This window comes from Culex pipiens, chromosome 3 (genome assembly GCF_016801865.2).
Source record: "Culex pipiens pallens isolate TS chromosome 3, TS_CPP_V2, whole genome shotgun sequence".
NCBI lineage: Eukaryota > Metazoa > Arthropoda > Insecta > Diptera > Culicidae > Culex > Culex pipiens.
This window is the reverse complement of record NC_068939.1, coordinates 125,520,176-125,534,514: the sequence shown is the minus strand read 5'-3', so window position 1 is coordinate 125,534,514 and position 14,339 is coordinate 125,520,176. Positions and strand designations below refer to the sequence as shown.

Genomic DNA, 14,339 nt, shown 5'->3' with positions numbered 1-14,339 from the left:
CTAGTTTTAACAAGCTTTCTAAACTGATTCTGTTTCGTAAGACCAATCACCAACTGACACCATGTTTCAGTCCATTCACTTGCAATCACTGATTACTACAGTCCTCCTCACTTACATCACACGAAAAAAAAAACATGATTTCGTATACCTTTCAACTTTGCCATCCCTTCTCGTTGAACCCCGACAAAAAAGGGTAGCTTCTTCATCAGCTGTCATAAGTCTCAAGCTCTTCAGTTCGAAATGATCTGGTCGTAATTTCCATTCCAATCCTCAACCAACCACATATCACAAAACGATTTGCCACCTGCAGCAATACTTCAATCAGCACACGCTTTGTAAAGAGCCGGGAAGTTCCAAAAGACAACCGCGCGGGTTACAAATTGGCACTCTTCGTGAAGATCTGACGGTGCCTTTCCAAATCCCCCCCTCCCCTGAAACAACAATGCAAATGTGATGCCGGCGTGATCTATGGATCAACCTGCTGGTGGTAATAATGCCCGCCGGGGGCTGATACGTTCGATTTGAATGCTGGTGACGGTAACGATCCGTGAAGTACCCCCCGAGGCCCAACAGGTCTGGTCTGGTCCGCTGAGTCGAGATAGAACGAGCTGGGGATTCACGCGGTGGATCACTTTCACTCGTGGAGCGTAACAGCAGCAGCTGTTGTTGTGATGGGGCGATCAGCTGGAGATGGTGGTGGAGTTGTTGAATTGTTCTTGGACACAGTTGGAAATATTATGAAAAAAGAACTGAGCAAAAGGTCGTATCAATTTCAAGTTTGAGAGAATATTTCGACAAACTTTGGCGAAATAAACGTTCCTTGAACAAACTATTTCACGCTTGTGAAAAAAACCATCCTCCTTCCCAACAAAGTGACGTATTTCATGGTCAAATCGAATCTAAAGTTTGAATACGAACAACAGTTTACAGAGAACTTAAAAGCTTAAAATTTGGAAATCGATGATCTGATTTTGTTATATTCAACGAAATCCGAATAAACTCCGTGCATTTTTCTCACTTTACATATGAAAGTAGTTTCAATCTTGTCGTGCTATCTTGTCACTCCCTGAAAATTGATGTAAGTGCGACAACTGGCCAAAGGGATTTCAGGTCAGAACGCGTTTGACGCACGTACAAGTTCGATTACCGTAAACATTTGTAATTACAACTCGGGACTCCAGCAAACAACTTCAACGAAACTTCGGTACAATGCACATAATGGTCATCCAAACAAAAATAGTTTGTTATTGTTTACATTGCGTGCTATTGTTTATTTAAGTTCAAACATTAAAACGCGTTTTTCTCGGAACGTCGAAATGGCAGGTGCGACAAGATAGCACGACGACATCGAAATGATTTTCTCAATTAGGGGAAGGTGGGGCAAGACGACCATATGGGGCAAGAGGAACAATCGCTCATACGGAAGTAATTTTTACAATTTTGATTATTTCCAATAAGAGGAATTGTTGCTAGCATTGCAATTAGCTGATTCTACTAACACATAACCGCCATCACGACGTAAACGACCCGGGACATAAGATTTAATGATTTTTTTTTTCAAAACCTTTGTTTTCTTATAATATTTGGAAAGTACAAAATAAGGCTTGGGGTTCGTTTTATGGCTCATTTTATCAAACTGCTATTTTTCTTAGATCAGTATTGTCCCTACCAATGACATGCAGTTATTTTAAAGTATGATTTAACTTTTGGTTATTTTTGTTGAGAGCTTTTAAAAAATCTTGTTCAGGTGGGGCAAGTGTACCACATGGATTTTTAGTATGAAAGAAAAAAAACGAATTGCTGCAACAACATATTTGATTGAGAAATAAATACATAAAATAACTTAAAAACTGAAAAACAATTGTTCAAAAAATTGTCCATGCAAAATACAGTGATATTATGAAAATTTAGTTTTTTTCATCACAGCAATAATTTTTTTCGTAAAAACGATCTTATTTTCAGGAAAATAATATTATTTAATCTAAAAATGAAAGATACGTTTCAAATACATTCTAATCTGATATATCTAAGTGATAAGAGTTCAATTGTAAGCAAATTAACATGTTGTTTCATGCATTGTTCCTCTTGCCCCAACGGGTTGTTCGTCTTGCCCCACTAGTTGAGTAGAACGTACGGAAAATCAAAATTTTTAAAATCAATTTTTTTCATTAAAAAACTGGATTTTTTTAAAAACTCGTTCTATCAAAGTATTAGTCAAGACCTGGAACAAGATGATTATTTAAAAATCCAACAGATTTTTAACGTTTTTAATGGTTTATAACAAGCATTTCCTTAGCTTGTTATACTTGCCCCACTTTCCCCTAATCATGACCGTCGAATGACCAACGGGAACGATTGAACTGTCGTTATCGTTAACGATAATTTTATTAACTTCTAAAGAGCAATTCCAGCTCAAATCAGGAATTTTTCTGGTACTTTTGTGCCCGACCCTCTCCGATTTCAATGAAACTTTGTAGACATGTTATCCTAGGTCTATATAAGCCATTTTTGTGTAAATGGAGCCAAATAGTACTCGAAAATAACATTTGAGAAGGGCGCAAGGTATTTAAATATTTTTGTATTTTGCAATTTAAAAATTACTGTATCTCGAAGCCGTTGAATCGTACCAAAAAGTGGTCAAAAACAAACTTGTAGGAAATTGGACGGGCTTTCTGAAATTAAAAAAAAAACTGAAACAAAAATACACGCCACATCTATGAGATTTTTCAGTTTTGAAGATTAAAAGTTAAATTTGATGGTGATGTCACGATTTTTTTTCGCTCAAAGTTTTTGAGGAAATAGCCTAAAATGTTACAAAAAGACTCACGAAAAATGCAAGATGGTATGTCTCTCCTAAAAAAATATAAAAATCATTTACTACAACTGTTATTTGAAAAGTGGTCTAAACGTCAATTTTTTTCAGAATCGATAGGGGAATCGATTCCCCAGACAATTTAACATAAAAGTCTCCATATTGACCATTGCCCTAAGGTCAATCCTTGGGAAGATACAGCGGTTTTAAAAATAAAAATGTTGAAAAAATAGGTTTTTTGGTGGTTTTTGGCAATTTCTATATGTGTTTTCTGTCTCGTAAATATTTTTATAGGAAAGCTCGTCCCATTTCCCATAAGTTTGTCTTTGACAGCATTTCAATTAAATGTATGGGCTTAGAGATATAAGTTTGATTACATTGCTCATAACTGTAAATAGAATATTTTTTTCAGTGTGGTAGAAACCTGGATAGTAAACAAGCTTACGTAAATAATAAGACAAGTCAAATTGAAAAACTGCCAAAGGCAACTTATGGGAAATGGGACGAGCTTTCCGGTAAAAATATTTACGAGACAGAAAAACCATGTCTGTCATATAGAAATTGCCAAAAACCACAAAAAAAACCTATTTTTTAAACATTTTTATTTTTAAAACCACTGTATCTTCCCCAGTGTGTTTCTCACTGAGTTTTCTCAGCACTGGCTGAACTGATTTTGACCAAACCAAATGCAATCGACTTGGTATAGGGTCCCATACATCACTATTGAATTGTTTGAAGTTGCGATAACTAGTTCAAAAGTTATGTATAAAAATGTGTTTTCACATATATCCGGATCTCATTTATATGCATGTGAACGATGTCCGGATCCATCATCCGACCCATCGTTGGTTAGGTAATCGAGAGACCTTTCCAATGAGTCCACAACATTGAAGATCTGGCAACCTTGTCTCGAGTTATAACCACTTAAGTGATATTTTTGTACTTTTTTGAAGCCGGATCTCAATTAAATGTATGCAAACGATGTCTAGATCCATCCCCCCATCGTTTGTTAGGTAATCGAAAGACCTTTCCAACGAGTCCACAACATTGATAATCTGGCATCCCTGTCTCGAGTTATGACCACTTAAGTTATATCTGTTTACTTATTTTTCTGGTTCTAACAAAAATAGCTGAAATATGTGTCCAAACCACTCATATTACCCATTGTTGGTAAAAAGTGAGGAAGGCATCATTCACATAAGTGGATTAAGTTTGTTTTTTTCAAAAGGCCTGTCCAATTTCCTACAAGTTTGTCTTTGACTACTTTTTGATACGACGCAACGGCTTCAAGATACTTTAATTTTTAAATTACAAAATACAAAAATATTTAAATACCTTACGCCCTTCTCAAGTGTTATTTTCGAGTACTATTGGCTCCATATTCACAAAAATGACTTATATAGGCCTAGGAAAACATGTCTACAAAGTTTTGTTGAAATCGGAGAGGGTCGGGTACAAAAGTACCGGAAAAATCCTGATTTGAGCTGGAATTGCTCTATAGTTACCACTGTTGTACCATTTTAAGGGTTGAATATTTAAATTCAAATACGGAGTTTTACGAAAATTTTATAATTTTGCGCTTGGAATTGTAATACAGTGAACATCTAAATAAAATTATACATCGTTTGATACTCGTGAAACATATTAAAAATAAAATAGTATTTAAAAATATGGAATTGTTTGAAAATTTGAGTTTTTAACATTCAAAATTCTGTAACCATGAGAATCCATTAAACTTCAGGGTGGTTGAACAACCCTATTACGTTATGAAATTATGATTTTTTTTTTTGTTTTTTTTAACTGCGGTATTTTTTGAAAATTTCATTAAAAGCACTAAAAATTGTAAAACTTTGAAAATCCTTTCAAAGTCGTTTGTGAAAAATTTATTAGAAATTATGCGTCAACAAAAAAAATACAAAAAAGCATGTTGTAAATAATGAAATGAAAACATTGAGAATACAATCGAAATCGTTTGAGCAATTTAGAATTTTGTGAAAATTGTGCATCTTTCAAAAATTAAATACAGTAAAAATCTTCATCAAATTATGCATCGTTCAAAACTCAAATGGCAAATTCAAAAAAAATGTAATACTCAATTTTTCACTTTTAAACTTTGGGTACTTAAAAAAAATGGAATCAAATGAAAATTTAAACATTGATATTTCAGTTTTTTTTCCAAAACATAATAATTTGTTAAAATTTTGGTATTCAGCATTAAAAATTGAAAATCATTGCAAATTCATAAAATGTCGTTGAAGTTTCCAAGAAAACGGTATTATTCGAATTTTTTGTATTTTTAAACTCTTAAAAATGGTAAAACAACAAAAATCTATGTAAAATTAAGAGTGGTTTGATGCCTATATTGCAAATTATAAAAAAACATCAATATTTTTAAATGTTACACTTTTTTATTTGAGTATTTATCGAAATTACACGTGGTTTTTTGATTGCACAGTGTTGAAAATAATACGATATTTTGTGAAATTTTTGAGTTGTAAGCATTTAAATGCATTCCGCATCTTTTTAAAACTTTTTTGAAAATTTAGCATTAAACATTTAAATGTGTGCGCATTTTTTGCAGTTTAGTTCAAACATTATCAATACTACAAATTATGTATTTGAGGGCCAAATAATATTTTTAAACCAAAACCTTCAAATTTCAACAAAACAATATCCGTACAAAACAATTTCAAAAATAATCGTTGAAGTATGGATTTTTAGTGGAAACATATTGTTATATGACAGTTGTACTGGTGTAGAATACACTTTACAAACTTTTTTGTATTGAAATATACAAATTTAGATTAGAAATTTAATGTTATCTATCCATTTTTTTGTTGTTTTTATTCGATTTTAATTTTGAAATGTGTTAAAGATTTTTATGCTTCAAAACATCAGAGAGGGTTGCCAGTTCTTCAATCCTGATAGGAACAGTGTTTTCAAAATGGTATTTCTCAGCAGCTCTTTGGCACTTTCTGCCACTGCTACAAAAATGCCCTTGGTAATTCGTGTTGGAATAGTGAATTTCCTATGATTTGTGTTTGAAAAACAAATTTGAAAAGGGTTAAGAACTAAAAAAATATCACTGATTTGAAATCATTATCAAACTAAGAGAACAGTTAACAAAAACAACACTTAAATTTTCCTACTGTGTATATTGTTTACAGCAAGAGTGAAAAAACAATGCAAACCAAAAATCGACAATGATTACAAAGCTGAATGGCATACTACAGAAGGAAGCCAATTGCCGCATAAATCAATTTCCCTTTCGTTACAAATCCATCCAATCTAGCTGCAACAAAGATGTTGAGAATAATTGTTTGTTCCTAGCATTTCGGCTTCGGGCTTCGAAGAATTTTCAATTCATGTTTTTCTTTAGTTTTTTTTGAAATTTTAAATTTCCTTTTGCCACTATACAAAATCATTAAAAGTAAACATTAATATTTCAGATAAATTTATGTTTAGATTGTTTAACTAAAACTGAAAGAAAATTCCCAACTTTTAGCCACTCTTAAAAACTAAACCACAAGACCACAGCCCTCAGTGTCTTGCGAACCTTCGTGGTGAACGGACACTAGAGCTGCGGTATTTTTTACTACCTAAGCTCAGAGTTATTTCAAAACAAAATTCACAGTCTTTTTAAAGACTACCTGAGTTATTTTCCGAAATTCTAAACAGTCTTTTCAAGACTAACCCCGCCTGAAATTTTGTTGTATTTTACAAACAAAGCCATCTTTTTAAGAGAACTTTGCTTGCAAAATGCGTCAAAACAAAGGTAAACGCAAATCTTCTGAAGATTTGGTCGTTACGTCGGTGAAGCGTTTGAACGCTAAACCGGCTAACGGAAACAGAAAAAGAAAACAGCCTCTTCTGAGGTCTGATTCTGATTCTGAATGTGAGGTCAATCCTCCAATTCCATTGACAAACAGTTTCGGTGTTTTATCCGAAACTGATGACAAGGAACCTTCTCCTCGTACTGAGCCTTCTGCCGTCGAGAAACGAGTAAAGGCTCCGCCAATTGTAGTGACTTCCGTCTCCGATTTGGCCAGCTTTCGAACGCAACTGAAGAATTGCAACGAAACTTGCAATTTGAAGGTTTCGTTCCAGCTTGGTCGAAGAGGAGAATGTCGCTTGTTGACGGAATCTTTACAAGATCACCAAATTTTTGTTGGTTATTTCAAAAACCACAAACACAATTTCTACACGTATGAGACCAAGAATGCTCGGCCATTCAAGGCGGTCTTGAAAGGTCTCTCCAACGACTTGTCGGTAGATGAGATCAAAAACGAACTTAAGGTGTTACTTGGCTTTGCCCCATCCCAAGTAATACCAATGAAGAAAAAATCAAACGGGAATATTTCTCGCTTTGGTTTGACTTCACAATTTTATCTGATTCATTTCAACAGAAATGAAATCAACAATTTGAAACTTTTGGACAAAGTTCAGTTTTTGTTCCATGTACGGGTAAAGTGGGAGCATTTTAAGAAACATGGCGGCAATGGCCAGAATCTGACCCAGTGCCGGCGTTGCCAGGCATTCGGTCACGGTACTGATCATTGCGCCATGGTTCCAAAATGCATGGTTTGCGGGGATTCTTCTCACGACAAGGAAAATTGTCCCGTGAAAGAAGTCACCCAATTTAAATGTGCAAATTGTGGTGGAAATCACAAATCAAATTTCTGGGATTGCCCCATCAGAAAAAAGGTTTTGGATTCTCGTGCTAAGCATCAGCCGAAATCCAAACCGAAATTTTCTCAAAGTCAGGTTGTACCTGCATCTTTAAATCAAACGTTCGTGCTGTCTCACTCGAACAATTCTAGAAATACCCCTACCGTGGAAAAGTTAGGTAACAACAATGGCATTTCTTATGCTAACGTCGTTTCGGGTTCATCCACGAATTTTAAATCCTCTACCAATCTTTCTGAAATTGGGCAGGTATCTCAAATCTCATTTGAAAATTTTTCTGCTGGCAACGCTTTGGGATCTTCTGATCTCGGCGATGTTACGTTTGAAAAAATGACTTTTTTGCAAAACTCACTGTTTGGTTTGATTCAAACAATGAGTAATGCTACATCCATGATGGAAGCAATCCAGATTGGATTGAAATTTGCGAATGATGTTGTTCTTACCCTGAAGTTTAATCATGGATCTAAGTAATTCCATCAATATTATGAATTTTAATGCTCGCTCTTTAAAAGCGAAAGAAAATGAATTTTTCAACTTTTTACGAGTTCATAACGTGCATGTTGCTGTTATAACCGAAACATTTTTAAAAACTGGCACTTATTTGAAAAGTGATCCAGATTATAAAGTTATAACTAATAACCGAATGAATCGAAATGGCGGTGGAGTTGCAATAGTTATCCACCGTAGTATGACTTATAGCACGTTACGTGACTTTAAGTTAAAAGTTATTGAAAGTTTGGGCATTGCACAGTGGTCCAGATCGCAAAATTAAGTGGAAAATGGATTTTCCGAAAAATGGTGACGTTTTGGAGCTTTGGTGTCTTCAGAAGAGTTGTTGCAAATGGAAAGGGGCAACTTTTGGTTTGGTTCAAAATTAGGGTGGTTCACGATTAGGGTGATTTTGAAAATCTAACTTTTCAGGAATATTTTTGGGAATTTTTTTGTCTTCTAGAAAGTTGATGGGCTTGCCAATCCAAGCAACTTTGTCGAAGACACCAAAATTTTATCTCGTAATCTACGCCTTCTATGACCAAATTTATAAAAAGCATCTGAGCAAACCTTCAAAAATCAGTTTTTTGAACGTGGCAATTCAGGGTTAACTTTTAGAGAAAAGTGATATTCGGAGCACTTTTAGAGCTCTACAAAACAAACATTTTCATTTTTTGACATGTCAATTTGGACTTAAGGGTCAAAAGTTACAGCCATTTTAAGGTAAAAAAGATGCAAATTTAAAACTTAAATATCTCAAAATGGCGCAAGCCAAATTTTAAGCACTAGGTTGCATTTGAAATAAGAGATCTAGGACTACAGACGCTGAAAAAATCTCAGGGGTGTTTTTCTTTAAACTTGAGATATCTTCATTTGAAAAAGTCCAATTTTCAAGGGAAAACCATATGGGACCACCCTAACGAAATTCGAAAATTGTCCAAATATATGTTTTTCCATGTAATTTTGCCCGCTGAATCTGAATCTGCCCTCAGAATTGAGCCAAAATGTCAACAAATCGATTTTTGGTCATATTTTGGGTTTAAATGATAATTTTACATGGAAACCCAAAATATGACCAAAAATCGATTTGTTGACATTTTGGCTCAATTCTGAGGGCAGATTCAGATTCAGCGGGCAAAATTACATGGAAAAACATATATTTGGACAATTTTCGAATTTCGTTAGGGTGGTCCCATATGGTTTTCCCTTGAAAATTAGACTTTTTCAAATGAAGATATCTCAAGTTTAAAGAAAAACACCCCTGAGATTTTTTCAGCGTCTGTAGTGCTAGATCTCTTATTTCAAATGCAACCTAGTGCTTAAAATTTGGCTTGCGCCATTTTGAGATATTTAAGTTTTAAATTTGCATCTTTTTTACCTTAAAATGGCTGTAACTTTTGACCCTTAAGTCCAAATTGACATGTCAAAAAATGAAAATGTTTGTTTTGTAGAGCTCTAAAAGTGCTCCGAATATCACTTTTCTCTAAAAGTTAACCCTGAATTGCCACGTTCAAAAAACTGATTTTTGAAGGTTTGCTCAGATGCTTTTTATAAATTTGGTCATAGAAGGCGTAGATTACGAGATAAAATTTTGGTGTCTTCGACAAAGTTGCTTGGATTGGCAAGCCCATCAACTTTCTAGAAGACAAAAAAATTCCCAAAAATATTCCTGAAAAGTTAGATTTTCAAAATCACCCTAATCGTGAACCACCCTAATTTTGAACCAAACCAAAAGTTGCCCCTTTCCATTTGCAACAACTCTTCTGAAGACACCAAAGCTCCAAAACGTCACCATTTTTCGGAAAATCCATTTTCCACTTAATTTTGCGATCTGGACCACTGTGCATTGAACTTGAAACTTCTTTTGGGAAAATTATGATTGCAGCTGCATATATGCCTTTCCAATGCACTGGGGAAAATAAAAATTATTTCAAAGGGGATTTGAATAAACTTACTCGGCATAGATCTCGATTTTTGATCATCGGTGATTTTAATGCCAAACACCAATCTTGGAATAATTCAAAAGTAAATTCCAATGGTAAAATTCTGTTCAGAGATTGCACTTCTGGTCTTTATTCGGTTTTATACCCGAATGGGCCAACTTGCTTTTCTTCTGTTAGAAATCCATCAACAATTGATTTGGTTTTGACAAATCAAAGTCAGTATTGTGGTCCTTTAGTGACTCATGCTGATTTTGATTCTGATCACCTTCCAGTAACTTTTTCACTTTCTCATGAAGCAGTTACCAGACCCAATAGTTCTGTGTTTAATTACCACAAAGCTAATTGGGACAGGTATCAGCATCATATTGAGAATAATTTAAATCATGATTTTGTTTTAGAAACCAAAGCTGATATTGATTCAGCCTTGGAATCTTTAACTAATGCAATTTTGGATGCTAGGAATATTGCTATTCCTAAAGTCCAAGTCAAATTTGATTCTCCCATTATTGATGACGATCTTCAGCTTCTGATTCGTCTGAAAAATGTTCGCCGAAGACAGTATCAACGTTCTCGTGATCCTGCACTGAAGCGAATTCAAAAAGATTTGCAAAAGGTTATTGACCACAGATTCACTCTCCTGCGAAATGAAAAGTTCGCAAGAGATGTCGAACAAATTAAACCTTATTCCAAACCTTTTTGGAAACTTTCAAAGGTTCTTAAGAAACCTCAAAAACCCATCCCTTCTTTAAAAGATGGTGATAATATTCTATTAACTAATGGGGAAAAAGCTCAAAAACTTGCTCAGCAGTTTGAGAGTGCTCATAATTTCAACTTGAATGTGTTGAGTCCTATTGAAAATCAAATTTCAATAGAATTTCAGAATATTGTTGAACAAGAATTTTCATCAGATGAAGTTTTTAATACGGATCTGAATGAAATAAAATCTATTATCAAAAAATTTAAAAATATGAAAGCCCCTGGTAAGGATGGCATTTTTTACATTTTAATTAAAAAATTACCAGAAGCAACTTTAAGTAGCTTGGTCAAAATTTGCAACAAGTGTTTTGATTTGGCATATTTTCCCAGTAGTTGGAAAAATGCCAAAGTAATTCCGATTTTGAAACCGGATAAAAATCCTGCTGAAGCCTCAAGCTATCGGCCCATTAGTTTGCTTTCATCTATTAGTAAATTATTCGAAAGAATAATTCTTAATAGAATGATGACGCACATTAATGAAAATTCAATTTTCGCTGATGAGCAGTTTGGATTTCGCCTTGGGCATTCAACTACTCATCAGTTGTTGAGAGTTTCAAATTTAATTCGAAGCAACAAATCTGAGGGCTATTCTACTGGCGCTGCTCTTCTAGACATAGAAAAAGCATTTGACAGTGTTTGGCATAAAGGTTTGATTGCGAAATTGAAAAGGTTTAATTTTCCGATTTATATCGTGAAAATTATTCAAAATTATTTGACGGATCGTACTCTGCAGGTATGTTATCAGAATAGCAAATCTGATCAACTACCTGTACGTGCTGGCGTCCCTCAAGGAAGCATTTTGGGTCCAATTTTATACAATATTTTTACTTCTGACTTGCCTGATTTGCCCCCAGGATGTCAGAAATCACTTTTTGCTGATGACACAAGCATCTCCGCCAAAGGCAGAAGCCTTCGAGTCATCACAAGAAGATTACAAAAAAGCTTGGATATTTTCAATTCTTATTTGAAAGAATGGAAAATTACTCCAAATGCTGCAAAAGCTCAACTTATTATTTTCCCTCACAAACCAAGGGCTGATTTTCTTAAACCAAAAAGTCATCACATTATAAAGATGAATGAGGTAAATTTAAAGTGGGAGGATCAAGTGAAATATCTTGGACTTGGTTTTGACAAAAACCTTACTTACAAGGATCACATTGAAAGTATCCAGGTTAAATGTAACAAATATATTAAATGTTTGTATCCACTTATAAACAGGAATTCTAGACTTTGTCTCAAGAATAAACTGTTAATTTATAAACAAATTTTCAGACCTGCCATGCTTTATGCTGTGCCGATCTGGACAAGCTGTTGCTTAACCAGGAAGAAAAAACTTCAGAGGATTCAGAACAAAATTCTGAAAATGATTCTGAAACTTCCTCCCTGGTTCAGCACCAGTGAACTTCATCAATTAGCCGAAGTTGACACTTTGGATGTTATGTCCAATAAGATAATTGATGCATTTCGACAAAAATCATTGCAGTCTTCAACTGCATTGATCCGCTCTTTATATAGTTTATAAGTTAGTTTTAAGGTATCCCTTTTCCCTTTTGTACATGTAGGACCTCCTACATTTGAAAACACTGAATAGCGAAAGCTACAATATTTCATGAATAAATGAAAGTTGCTAGTATTTAAAATTGAGGTGAAAAGTCATCGTTTGTGATTGGACACTCAATAATATTTTAACTGAATGAATGTACATGGAAAAGAAATTTGAATAAATATAAATTAAAAAAAAAAAAGACCATAGCCCTCAACTTGTGGCCGGGGTAATCGGTCGTTGTAATTTTGCTCTTATTTTCCTCCCCCCTCCGCAATCTCGTTGGACTTCCGTCAGCACAGATTGAACCTGCACTGGATTTGTGGTGCACTGCCTGCAAGGGAAAATTTAACATTTTTTTCGTTTTCGCTTTTTTTTACCACGATGTCGTCACGTTTGCGGGTAAACCTGACTAGGGATCCAAGCTGGGAAAAGGGTTTCTTTGCAGACGAGTAGGGGAGATTGGGGATCAAGCTTTGCTATTTTGATTATCGAAAAAAGATTTATGCATTGATCACGGAGCAAGACAGTGAGCAAGAGAGCCAGATGTCAAGCTCCTGTTACTCAGTTTACTCATGAGAGATATTTGGAGCAAAGAGAGTTGCTCTCTTGCTCACTGTCTTGACTCTTGACCCAAGACTAAAATTCAAGTAATGATTCATTCAATTTATTTATTTTATTATTGAAGAAAATAAATGGTGATTGTGCGACAGTTGAATATAAATTTTTATCTTCAGTTGAAAAAAATCATTGATAATGTTTGAACTCAACTTGAAAACCACAATTTCCCCTTTCTTCAAGAAATGGTTTGTTTTGTTTTGCTTAATTTTCCTTTGCCGTGCAAGTTGGCCATCGCCGGCAAGTGAAAGTCCGCCAATTTCGATCCGGGGTGTGTTCTGTCTGTCTCGCCGGAATCGTCGGCGAGTTCTCCCGCGGGGGCCCCGCCATTTGCAGTGCAATTGTTCATCAACACGTGGTCGCTCGAGGAACGTGCGGCCAGGAGAATTCGTGTGTGGAACTTACGTAACTCCGTTGGTGGAAAGAATATCGGTTTCACGTTCGGTTGCCACAAGTTGATGGGTTTTTTCATAAGTCACCGGCACCGTTGGACGGTTGCAGGTTGGAAATGGCCCCGGAAACCGTACGTGGCTGATCCCACGCACGCGAAAGGACCATTAAAAGCGCGCGCGTTGACGTTCGTGTCGTCGAGATATGCTCAATTAGTAGGACGTTTGAGAGGTATTAACTCGTCGTGGTTTATTAGGCTGAAAACGGAACTTTTGAAAACAAAAATCGATGACTAAGGCATGCACGAATGCGATTAGGTCGAGAATTAGGTGCACAGGTCACTGAACTTAGAAGAGTACAGGGTGTACGCCAAATATAAAGGCAACTTTGACAGAAGCTTTGGGTTTGGGTTTGATTTTGATTTTGATTTTGATTTTGATTTTGATTTTGATTTTGATTTTGATTTTGATTTTGATTTTGATTTTGATTTTGATTTTGATTTTGATTTTGATTTTGATTTTGATTTTGATTTTGATTTTGATTTTGATTTCGATTTTGATTTTGATTTTGATTTTGATTTTGATTTTGATTTCGATTTTGATTTTGATTTTGATTTTGATTTTGATTTTGATTTTGATTTTGATTTTGATTTTGATTTTGATTTTGATTTTGATTTTGATTTTGATTTTGATTTTGATTTTGATTTTGATTTTGATTTTGATTTTGATTTTGATTTTGATTTTGATTTTGATTTTGATTTTGATTTTGATTTTGATTTTGATTTTGATTTTGATTTTGATTTTGATTTTGATTTTGATTTTGATTTTGATTTTGATTTTGATTTTGATTTTGATTTTGATTTTGATTTTGATTTTGATTTTGATTTTGATTTTGATTTTGATTTTGATTTTGATTTTGATTTTGATTTTGATTTTGATTTTGATTTTGATTTTGATTTTGATTTTGATTTTGATTTTGATTTTGATTTTGATTTTGATTTTGATTTTGATTTTGATTTTGATTTTGATTTTGATTTTGATTTTGATTTTGATTTTGATTTTGATTTTGATTTTGATTTTGATTTTGATTTTGATTTTGATTT

General features: G+C 34.4%; 1 protein-coding gene across 2 annotated transcripts in view; it reads right to left on the bottom strand.

The window, feature by feature from the left end:
• Positions 1–14,339, bottom strand: part of LOC120427474 (nucleoprotein TPR) — a 259,748-nt gene that overhangs the window by 47,947 nt on the left and 197,462 nt on the right. The window lies entirely within an intron of this gene.